Source organism: Zootoca vivipara, chromosome 4 (assembly GCF_963506605.1).
Source record: "Zootoca vivipara chromosome 4, rZooViv1.1, whole genome shotgun sequence".
Taxonomy (NCBI): domain Eukaryota; kingdom Metazoa; phylum Chordata; class Lepidosauria; order Squamata; family Lacertidae; genus Zootoca; species Zootoca vivipara.
Window position 1 is genome coordinate 99,258,864 of NC_083279.1, and position 12,884 is coordinate 99,271,747.

A 12,884-nucleotide genomic window follows, 5' to 3' on the forward strand; every position below is an offset into this window, starting at 1 on the left:
TGCCTGGAAACCCTGGAATCTCATAGAATCATAGAGTTGGAAGAGACCACAAGGGCCATCCAGTCCAACCTTTGGAACAAGGGCGTACGAAGTGGGGGGTGGAGGGGGCAGTCCGCCCCAGGTGCCACTCTAGGGGGGGTGACAAGATGGCCCCTGCCTCCCCCCCCAGCTGTAGAGCACGGCGACCGTATGGGCTGCCGCACATGCACACTCCATACGGGATGCCGCACATGCACACTCCATACGGGATGCCGTACATGCACAGTCCGTACGGGATGCCGCTCGCACAGCAGCCTGTGTGGTCACTGTGCAAGCGGCAGTCCGTACACCCGAGTGCGAGGGGCGGCCCATACAGAGTGCACATGTGCGGCATCCTGTACAGAGTGCGCATGCGCAGGATACCGGACATGTGCACTCTGTACAGGCTGCCCCGCCCCAGGTGCCAGAGAGGTTTCCTCCGCCACTGCTTTGGGACTTGTTTTTGAGGTGGGAACCAAAACTCCCACATACAGTTTCAGCCTGCCAACAAACCTGTATCTTTTTTTCTGTCTCGTGTCTCATTTAATGTTGTTCTTTTACACAGACTGACCAGACTTTTATTATGTATCCCATTTTTATTCATTGTTGCATTTCTATCCTACGCCTTTCCTCCAGGGAGCTCAAGGTCTCGCAAAAGCTTCTCCCTTATCCATTTTATGCATTGCATGAAGTACAATAATAATAAATAATAATAATAATAATAATAATAATAAGCTATTATAATTATTATTATTGGATTCCTTGTACAGTCGTACCTTGGAAGTCGAACAGAATCCGTTCCGGAAGTCCGTTTGACTTCCAAAACATTCGAAAACCAAATCACGGCTTCTGATTGGCTGTAGGAAGCTCCTGCAGCCAATCGAAAGCTGCAGAAGCCCCGTCAGATATTCTAGTTCCAAAAGAACATTCGCAAACCGGAACAATCACTTCCGGAGTTTGCAGCGTTCGGGAACCAAAACATCCGAGTTCCAGGGCGCTCGGGATCTAAGGTACGACTGTATAGCTTGCCAAACCGCCCCCAATTATCCTTTTGTTTTGCTTTTCAGGGGACATATACAGATTGGACAATTGCAGTATGAGATACATCCTTTCGAGGGTTCCTCTACGCACCAACACTTTCTCTACCGCATGGCCCCAGAGCAGCAGGAGCCATGCAGAGGGATTCCTGACCCCGAGAAGGAACTGCCAAGGCACAAGATACAATTTACTCCAGCCACAGCGTCCCTCGAGGAGAAGGTAAGCTTTTGTCCACTAAACCTGAGGAATCAGTGGAAACTCTATACCCCAGGGGTGTGGTGGTGGTGGGGTCCATGTTCTAAGGCAGTGTTTCCCAAACTTGAGTATCCAGCTGTTTTGGACTACAAATCCCATCGCTGGCCCTGATAGCTAGGGATGATGGGAGTTGTAGTCCAAAAACAGCTGGAGACCCACGTTTGGGAACCCATGGTCTAAGCCAGGGGTTTCCAAAATGCGGCCCAATCACCTTCTAAATCCGGCCCGCAAACGGTACAGGAATCAGCATGTTTTTACATGAGAAGAAGAAGAAGAAGAAGAAGAAGAAGAAGAAGAAGAAGAAGAAGAAGAAGAAGAAGAAGAAGAAGAAGAAGAAGAAGAAGAAGAATTTGGATTTGATATCCCGCTTTATCACTACCCTAAGGAGACTCAAAGCGGCTAACATTCTCCTTTCCCTTCCTCCCCCACAACAAACACTCTGTGAGGTGGGTGGGGCTGAGAGACTTCAGAGAAGTGTGACTAGCCCAAGGTCACCCAGCAGCTGCATGTGGAGGAGCGGGGATGCGAACCCGGTTCCCCAGATTACGAGTCTACCGCTCTTAACCACTACACCACACTGTGTCCTTTTATTTAAAATGCATCTCTGGGTTATTTGTGAGGCCTGCCTGGTGTTTTTACATGAGTAGAATGTGTGCTTTTATTTAAAATGCATCTGTGGGTTATTTGTGGGGTATAGGAATTCGTTCATTTTTTTTCCCAAAAATATAGCCCGCCCGCCCGCCCCCCCAAGGTCTGAGGGACAGTGGACTGGCCCCCTGCTGAAAAAGTTTGCTGACCCCTGGTCTAAGCAGCCTCCGATACCGTACATGCAGTAACATTTAGGCCTCTCTAATGAGAAGCCCAAACACCCGCCGTTGGTGCACGAGTCGAGGCCCTTTCTATGTCCAGCTGTCCTTTGCCAACAAAAATGGTCGCTGTTTTTTGTGTTGAATATATGGTATGTGATCATTTATGGACCTAATTGGTATCTCAAGCCATTTGCACATGTTGCCATGCAAGCAGTCCCTGCAGAATGGAGGCACCCTATATATAGAAATGAGCAAAGCAGTGATATTTTAGTGAGCAGGCGAGGCCATTACTTACACCATAGGAGCCTACACAACACAAAACACGGTTGCTGTAGGTAGGTTTTATTTTTTATCTTACTATTTTAGAAATGTACATCCAGGTTTTTTTTCCTTTAATTTTTTTGGGGGCCCCCAAGAGAGTGGGGCCCTAAGCTAGAGCTTGTTTAGCTTACATGTAAATCCAGCACTCTGCACGGTGCGTCTATTGCACGTGATCCTGGGTAATCGATGCTGGTGGTCAAAATGGTTATTTCTGTGGATATTCCTCCCGCACTGAAAACCAACATTACTTAAGCAAGGTGTTCCTCCATAAAAAAACTGAGCTTCCATGCCTCCTTGCGCATAATGAGTTTCCAACTCATTATATATCATTTCCCAAAATTATTTTACTATTTTACATTTCCACCACATATGATAAAAGGTGCCTTCTTTTTCCTTACATTTCCAGCACACATTTGACCTCGTTTTATACATTTTTGCTCATTCACTAGGAGTTAAATACCAGCAGTACATCCTTGTCATATAATTTTCTTTCAACGTGTAACACACTGTGAATTTTAAATCCCAATTCCATAACTTCTCCCATGCTGTAAGTTGTATACAACAAGTCTCTCGCCCAGTGTATCATTACTCTTTCCTGATGAACTTGACTGGGGTGGACCCAACATTAGATCCATCAGATTTGCTGGCTGCATCTTCCGCTTCCAGCCCAATGGAGGGCCTGCGGAAGTGGTACAATGTCTGCAGCTCTACATTGCTTTGATTGCCCCCCCCCCCAACAAACCCTGAGCTGTGTACATTTCATTTCAGACAGAGTTTCCGGGAGCTGATGCGCCATCCAGATACCTAGAGTATTTTGCTGTTTGCGACAATTCCATCGTAAGTGGCGATAACCTGTATTCTCTGCCTGTAAGATTTATGCATGTCTGCCTGCCTGCTCAGCGGCTTCCTTGCAGTGCTTAAATCCATGCAACATCATAGGCTTAAGAAAGAGAGATACCAGCTTTCAGATTAGAGGACAAGCAATTCTCCTCACTGATTAAAGGTCAGTGACTGTTAGGTCCAGTCGCGGACGACTCTGGGGTTGCATGCTTATCTCGCTCTATTGGCCGAGGGAGCCGGCATTTGTTCGCAGACAGCATCCGGGTCACGTGGCCAGCGTGACTAAGCCGCTTCTGGCGAACCAGAGCGGCACACGGAAATGCCGTTTACCTTCCCGCCGGAGTGGTACCTATTTATCTACTTGCACTTTGACGTGCTTTCGAACTGCTAGGTTGGCAGGAGCTGGGACCGAACAACAGGTGCTCACTCCGTCGCAGGGATTCGAACTGCCGACCTTCCGATCGGCAAGCCCTAGGCTCAGTGGTTTAGACCCACAGTGCCACCTGCCTCCCCCTCCTCACTGATGAGCGGATTGCAAAAGTTAATATAGATGAAGAGAGCCTTGTTACTTATCCTGACAGTGGAATTTTATCAAAAGACAGCACCTTCCTCGGATGCCTTGTGGCGTGGCACGTTTTGGCAGTCTTCAATAGCATTTAAAGATAAAACGCAATAGAATGACTGCTCCCCACATCAAACGTGGGGTGCCTTTTGCACGGCCCCTGCAGTACAGCCTGGATTTGCACCCCCCTCCCAGGCTGGACACCTGGGGGTGGCCGCCTACCTCTGCCAGTTACCCAATCCCAGCTGGGGGAGGCATTGCCAGGAGAGAGTTGGCCAGGTAAGGGGAGGAGGGATCGACCTGCCCACACAATAGTGGGTGGAACTTACCTGGGAGTTCCCAGTCAGCTCCAGAGCTTCTCCCACCCTGCCCTCCCTCAATTAAGGCTTCTTTCGCAGATCAATCTCTTCTTCACGGGTATGCTGCTACATTATGGTCGCTGTTGAAGGGCCGGAAAGGAATTTTCCTGCACTGGCAGGTTTTGCCTTCCCCGTAGCAAAACGTCACAACTTTGGCGGTTTCAAGCCTTGGGCGGAATCCTTTAGTTTGATGTTTTGAGACTACAATTCCCATCATCCCTGACCACTGGTCCCGCTAGCTAGGGATCATGGGAGTTGTAGGCCCAAAACATCTGGAGGGCCAAGTTTGAGGAAGCCTGTTTTAGTCTATCTTCCCTAAATGGGGGGGGGGTGAAGTGGTGACACCCCCCCCTGCGGCGGCGATCCCAGAGTTCCCCGTTAAAGGGGTTGTTTTGAGGGGAGCCATTGGCAACTGCAATAAAGAAAGATGTTAGCCCTAGCTTATAAAGAACTTCTTTTCTTTTAGTACCAGCAGAAAAAGAAAAACATGACTCAGGTGATATGGATGGTGCTTCAGATTCTATCTGTCCTTCACAATGTAAGTATGTTTATCGGAAACTTCTGAATACTGTAATGTTCTGCGTCTTGCCTGGGAGAGGAAAGAGGTGAAAAGCACTCTCTTAACTTGAAGAACGGAGGACAAAGGGCACATCACATGCGAAGCCATCGTGAGACGCTCTGGTCTTTGGAGAAGAGTTTCCCTTTTGCAAAGAGGGAGAAGGGGGATTTATGTGTTAGCTGGAGTGAAACTTTCTTGCCGTGATAGTCAAATGCAAAAAGGGTGATGAGCTGTGCATATTGCAGGTATTAACACTGTGCCGTTTGAAGCAACTGGAAGCATAAGAACTAGCTCCTTTTGGAAGAAATCATTGCCCTGGCCCATAAAAACATAATTCAAACTTTCCATTTGCAGAACTTTCTTCATAACAGAATTAAAACATCAAATAAATAAACACCCAAAACATCCCTACGATGTATTGTGCTGTCCAGCACAGGCTCAGCATTTTACAACAAAAGATAACTCTAAAAATCAAAATGTGTCTCTCTCCCTCATTCCAGCTTCTTGGAGAGCCATTATCGCAGGCATCTCCAAACTGCAGCCCTCCAGATGTTTTGGAACTACAACTCCCATGATCCCTAGCTAACAGGACCAGTGGTCAGGGATGATGGGAATTGTAGTCCAAAACATCTGGAGGGCTGAAGTTTGGGGAAGCCTGCATTATCGCATACTTTATTCTCTGTTGCTTTCAGAGAAAAACTAAAAGTCACAACCTTTTCAAGAAGGCGAATTTGCAGCTCAATGCCTTTTTCACCTGATCTAAGGTTACAACACTCCCCTGCTAGCAGAAAACAACAGTTAATTATCAGATCGGCAAGAGCTCAGAGACCACAGTACCGGTAGTTTTCTAACTACTGTGGGGGGAAACCCAGTGTTAGCAATACACATTTAAGCATTTTCCATTTTAAACCTTCATTAATAAGGAAGCATTTCCCCATTTCTGTGTGAATTTAATCAAATAAAATGTTCCCAGTGTGACTTGATTAAGTTAGGCTCCTAAGGCACAGGGTAAGTAGAAGACAGCAGTTATTGCTGTCTTGCAGGGGGTTGGACTAGATGACCCCTGGGGTCCCTACAATTCTATGAGTCTAAGATTTAACCATTTTCCTTGAGTGTCTCAAGACTTGACTTGATACACCACTTTCCTGTAGCTTGGGGACTTTCGGTAGTCAAACTGCGACAAGACTGAGCTCTGCAGTGTAGCAGCTGGGAGAGACTCTGAGCACATAAATTGATTACTTTGGTGTGAACTGCCAGGGCATCAGGCATAGAAATGTATTTAATAATAATAATAAATTAATAAACATTATTAAGAATGAAAATTTGATTGATGGTAATGTGTTCAAAGCACTTAGCACATGCTTTGTCTTACAACAACCCTGTAAGGTGGATCAGCATTATTATAATTGTGTGTTTCTGCCTACAGAACCACAGAATTGTAGAGCTGGAAGGGGGACCCTGGGGGTTGGGTCACCGAGTCCCCATCTTTTGCACCACATGGGTCTTGAACCCCATGACATGTGCTATCTTATGCACATCTCTCTCTCTCTCTCTCTCTCTCTCTCTCCAGTATATTTTATAAGCATGTGGTTTCCTATTTTCTGCTTTCAGATATATGACGACATAGGTCTTCACGTTGTTTTGACAGGAATAGAGGTGTGGACAAGGCAAGACCTGGCAGTTGACGATGCCGGTTTGCTAGCGTTTCACGACTACATCACCTCTGAGCTTCGGACTCAAGTCCATTTCGACCATGCCTCTTTATTCACGTGAGAGACTCTTAATAATAATAAATTTTATTTATACCCCGCCCTCCCCAGCCAAGACCGGGCTCAGGGCGGCTAACACTGGATACAAAACAATTGATTAAAATACAGCTTAAAAACAAGATTAAATACAACTTTAAAATGCGGCCTCGTTTCAATAGAAACTCAAATCAAAAACTGCTTGGGGAGGAAAATGTCAGATCTTCATCAGGCCAACTATCCTACGTGGGCTGGAAAAAAGCCAGGGAAGTCCCCAAATATGAGTTCCATCACAGAAGGAAAAAGGAAAGAGGGGAAGGGGGTCAAGTTGGTTCCAGGCCAAAGGCCAGGCGGAACAACTCTGTCTAACAGGCCCTGCAGAAAGAAATTAGATCCCGCAGGGCCCTGGTCTCAGGAGACAGAGCGTTCCACCAGGTCGGAGCCAGTGTTGAAAAGACCCTGTCTCTGGCTGAGGCTAATCTGACTTCCTTAGGGCCCGGGACCTCTAGGGTGTTGCTATTTATGGACCTTAAGGTCCTCCGCGGGGCATACCGGGAGAGGCGGTCCCGTAGGATTTGGTTACTCTGCCTGCCTGCCTGCTGCTGCTAACATCAACATTTCCCCTGTTTCTTTTAGAAATTTAATATCTGAATGTATGTTGTTGTTGTTGTTGTTGTTGTTGTTGTTTAGTCGCTTAGTCATGTCCGACTCTTCGTGACCCCATGGACCATAGCATGCCAGGTTTGATCTTCTTGCAGTCCATGGGTCTGAATGTATAGCATATTATAGATTACAGTGGTACCTCGGTTTACAAACACAATTGGTTCCGGAAGTCTGTACTTAACCTGAAGCGTACTTAACCTGAAGCAAACTTTCCCATTGAAAGTAATGGAAAGTGGATTAATCTGTTCCAGAAGGGTCCACGGAGTATTCAACCTGAAGCGTACTTAACCTGACGTATGAGTGTAATTGGTTCCAGAAGTCCGTACTTAACCTGAAGCATACTTAACCTGAAGCGAACTTTCCCATTGAAAGTAATGGAAAGTGGATTAATCCGTTCCAGACAGGTCCATGGAGTACTTAAACTGAAAATACTCAAACCGAGGCGTACTTAAACCGAAGTATGACTGTATAGGCACTATATTTAATTATATTTAAACAACAACATGGTATGGTGCTGGAGGAGACTCTTGAGAGTCCCATGGACTGCAAGAAGATCAAACCTCTCCATTCTTAAGGAAATCAGCCCTGAGCGCTCCCTGGAAGGACAGATCGTGAAGCTGAGGCTCCAATACTTTGGCCACCTCATGAGAAGAGAAGACTCCCTGGAAAAGACCCTGATGTTGGGAAAGATGGAGGGCACAAGGAGAAGGGGACGACAGAGGACGAGATGGTTGGACAGTGTTCTCGAAGCTACGAACATGAGTTTGACCAAACTGCGTGAGGCAGTGGAAGACAGGAGTGCCTGGCGTGCTATGGTCCATGGGGTCACGAAGAGTCGGACACGACTAAACGACTAAACAACAACAACAACAACAAAGCAACAACTCTGTCCTATGTGAAGCGCGATCACTGGCCTGTTTTGAACCTTGCAACAAAGAAGCATAGAATTGTCGAGTTGGAGGGGTCCCCAAGAGTCATCTAGTCCAGCCCCCGGCGTTCAACTTCACAGGATGGTCCCATTGGGCTTCACTGTTATGAGAGGGAGACGCACTTTTCTCTAGCCATCTCCACGCACAGCCTCCATCATCTCTCCCCCAACCTTCCTTTTCCGATTGGATCCCGGAATGTCCCACTTTTCCTTCACTGGAAAAATGGTGGCAGGGAGGAATAGGACGCCCCTGTTTTTGCTGGGGAAAGTGTTGGAGGGGATGCAGTCTGGGTATTTGGCTAGCAGTGCCGCTAAGCGCAACGCTCCCAGAGCCCTGCTGAGAGCCTGCTGGATCCGGCCAATGCCCCCTCTTTTCCAGCAACCTCTTCTCGCAGGGGCCATCCAGGTGCCTCAATGGGAAACCCATAAGCAGGATCTGAGCACAAGAACCTTCTCCCCACAGATGATGCTGTCCAAGTGGTTTTGGTGCTGATTGTATCCGTCCTTGCCCGTATAATTTAAGGATCCAGTTATGCCCTGAATTTTGACATCTTCTGTTTTGTAGGGCCGTGGGTACACATAATTCCTTTGGAAACTCGGAAGAACGTTTTTGTCTTCAGGATCATGTCTCAGCTTCTTCTGTCAAAGTAAGTGGTGTGGCACATGGTTTGATGTGCCCTTGTCAATCCCTGGTCCCCTTAATTCACATGTTTTTATACACTAGCACTAAGCAACGATGCCTTTTTTTAAAAAACAACCCGCGTTTCAGCCAAAAAGACTCCCTCCAGAGCAGCTTACATGAAATCCAGACAAGACAGGCTTACATTCTAATAAAGAAAGAATGAAATCAATAAAAACACAATACACAAGGCGAAGGGGACAAAGAGGGAAGGGGAAAATTAAACTCAAAATTCCAGCACCAGTTTCTAGACAGTTGTTCCTATATTGACCAGTTGCTAACATAGGCTGCTTGAGGCTTCTCTGTATACAGTCCTACTTTTTAAATTAATAGGTTTTCAGTGATGCTCCATAGTACTCTGAACTAATAATAATACAGTAACAACAACAGCTATTACTATTATTATTACTATATACTATTATTATTATTATTATTATTATTATTATTATTATTATTATTATTATTTCAGACTACTATGGAGCATCACTGAAAACCTATTAATTTAAAAATCCAAAAGACCACCAGTACAAAATACCAACTGAACGGAAAGAAACCGTATGACCATTGGATACTGAAAAAATCAGACCTTTGTTTTACGACTCAACATTTTATCTGTTTCCTCCGATTTCTTTATACAAGTCACAACATGGCGATGAATTTCTTTGATTTTCCCTGTGACAACATTTATATTGGAAATGTAGAATCATAGAATCCTAGAGTTGGCAGAGACCACAAGGGCCATCCAGTCCAACCCCCTGCCAAGCAGGAAACACCATCAAAGCATTCCTGACATATGGCTGTCAAGCCTCCGCTTAAAGACCTCCAAAGAAGGAGACTCCACCACACTTCTTGGCAGCAAATTCCACTGTCAAACATCTCTTACTGTCAGGAAGTTCTTCCTAATGTTTAGGTGGAATCTTCTTTCTTGTAGTTTGAAAAAAATCAGACCTTTGTTTTACGACTCAACATTTTATCTATTTCCTCTGATTTCTTTATACAAGTCACAACATGGCGATGGACTTCTTTGATTTTCCCTGTGACAACATTTATATTGGAAATGTAAGGAAAGCCCTGCTGGATGAGGCCAGTGGCCCATCTAGTCCAGCATCCTGTTCTCACGAGGGCCTATAACCTATAACCAGGACCCGGCTGCAACAACGCTCTCTGCTTCCTGCAGCTGTTATTCATACTGGCTGCCTTGCAGAACATCTTTGGGAGAAGAAAAGGCTCCGGAGTTAACCCTGCATAAATCTGGAGCTGCTGTTTCGCCACTTTTATCGTGCAACCCAAAATGAATTTTATTTTATTTTATTGCAAAAAGTGTTGCATAATCTCCTCCCACTGCGCAATCACAATTCGCACGCAGTCCGGTGCACTCCTGCATTCTCAGAAACGTTTCCGTCGCCTTTGGGCTCAATTCCCTGTCTGTCTTTTTCCTCTCCTGCACACAGACGTCCTCGTCTTTAACAAATGATGGTGTATCAGCGGCCCATCAGCTGGGCCATGCAGTCTTTGGCTTTGTCCACGATGACCTTCCGGAACTGAAAGACAGAAGGTGTGGCTGCGCCTGCAGCTCGGAGCATGGCCGCTGCATCATGCATTCAACTGTTGCGTAAGTAGGGGCCGGTGTAGTTTTTTGACTCTGGAAATAAAGCATCTTTGTTGGTTATATTCTCAGTCACGGCTCCAGTCAACCCGGAAAGGCTGCTGGCGGACAAACGCCGGCTCCCTTGGCCAGAAAGCGGAAACGAGCGCCGCACGCTATAGTCGAATTAGACCGGACGCAGGTGGCTCTGTGGGTTAAACCACTGAGCCTAGGGCTTGCTGATCAGAAGGTCAGCGGTTCGAATCCCTGTGGCGGGGTGAGCTCCCGTTGCTCAGTCCCAGCTCCTGCCAACCTAGCAGTTCGAAAGCACATCAAAATGCAAGTAGATAAATAGGAACCGACACAGCGGGAAGGTGAACGGCGTTTCCATGTGCTGCTCTGGTTCGCCAGAAGCGGCTTTGTCATGCTGGCCACATGACCTGGAAGCTATACACCGGCTCCCTCGGCCAATAATGCGAGATGAGCGCGCAACCCCAGAGTCGGTCACGACTGGACCTAATCGTCAGGGGTCCCTTTACCTTTACCTTTAACTGCCCAGGGGTCCTTTAACGTGACCAGTCAACCCACCCTTCAGATATATTTATTTTTTGGGGGGAAGCACAACCCAATGATTTCAGTTGAACTGATTGGTAACTGGGACTGACCAATAGGATCATATCACGTCAGTCTGTTTCCAAAGCTGGTCTTAACCTTGAATGTTTTGGGTCCACATTCCGCGAAGGATTGTCCCATATATACCTGCTTGAGTCTCAAGATCACCTTCAGAGCCTCTTCTCCACCAGATGAAGTGGGGCAGATGCCACTGGGAGAGATCCTTCTCAGTGGTGGCTCCCAGGTTGTGGAATTCCCTCGCCAGTGAGGTATTTTCAGGAGCAGGCAAGCGTCTTTTTTCATTGCCCCGGTCTCTATTTATTTTTATGTCCTTTGCGCCATTCTTCCCCGTTGCCTATTTCATTCTCAGGCTCTTTTAATCATTTTGGATTTTACGATTGTGTTCCATGCTGCGGTTTTAACTTTCATTTGTCAGGCACCCAGGGAGCATTTTTGTGTGTTTGTTTGTTAATGAGCAGCATGGAAATAAAAAGTAAAATAAAAGGATTGCTGTTCTGCTAACAGTTTGTTGTCTTCTATTGCAGAGGGTGTCACAAATTCAGTAACTGCAGCAAAAATGCATATTACGAATTCCTAGCGAACCAGGGGAAATTTTGTTTACTGAATCTGCCCAGGGACTCATTTGAAAGCTACTCTGATGCTTCATTCAACATAAAGATGTGTGGAAACGGAGTGGTGGAAGGCAAGGAACAATGTGACTGTGGTAGGCCTGAGGTTAGAGCTTATGTGTGCAGGGGGTGTTATTAAATATATATGTTTTCTGCCTTGAGGGGCATGGAGTTTCCTGTTAGGATCGTCCTACTCTCGTGCGGGACCCTGGCAGAGACACATGCCCAACTGCCATGTTCTCTCCCTCCTGGTCGATCGTTCGGGAGCTTCAAAAGCTTTCTCCTGCCCGAACATCACAGTGACTGATGCCAACAGACATCAGCACACTCAGGGATCCACAGAGTGTTCGCAGTTTGCGTAACAGACCTCAGCAACTCAGTATTTGGCTAATCCACTTTGTTTACATATAAACACACACGGAGCACTGCAACATGGCTCCCTCTCTCTCTAGCATCAGACAGCAAAGAACAAAAACAAAACAAAGGACAATAACCCCATTTCACGGAACAGAGTAACACAAACATCCTGTCTCCGTCACTTCCCACTCTGTGGAATGAAAATATACACTGCCATGCGATAGACAACAACCCCATGACTGCAGACACGGGGAATGAATCCCCAACATTTCCTTGCTTTTAAATCTACCCTAAGGTTCTTGCATCCTGTTTTGTTAACAAATTAACAACTCCTTTCATTGAAACACAAACTTAACTTTGCTTCCCAGGCACATTATCTCCAGTTTAATTCTCATTTTAAAATCCCAAATCCTGGAATACATTCCAGGGGGGAGCATATAGATTGAATGTGCCTTCTCTGGTTGAAAATCCTCTGGTGGCAGATAAGAACTTAGTATACATTTTGGCTACTGTTGATTTTAATCATCTTTGGAATTTTAATGTTTCATTTTATATTCTTGGCAAACCACTTTAGAGGAGTTGTTCGTTTACAATCAAGCAGTATAATAAATTTTGTAAAATGATCTCCACATCTACAAATCAGAATGAATGCCCATTAAACAGTAAACGTAGTAGAATCTCCCTACAAACTTTGTGCAAACCAACCAAGATGAATGCTTGCAAGTATCTCCTGTTTTTCTGTTTCACAAACGAATGCACAGAATGATCAAGGTTTTTTAATACACACACACACACACACAGTGGTACCTTGGTTCCCAAACTTAATCGGTTCCGGAAGTCCGTTCCAAAACCAAAGCGTCCAAAACCAAGGCGTGCTTTCCCATAGAAAGTAATGCAAAACAGATTAATCCGGTCCAGACTTTTA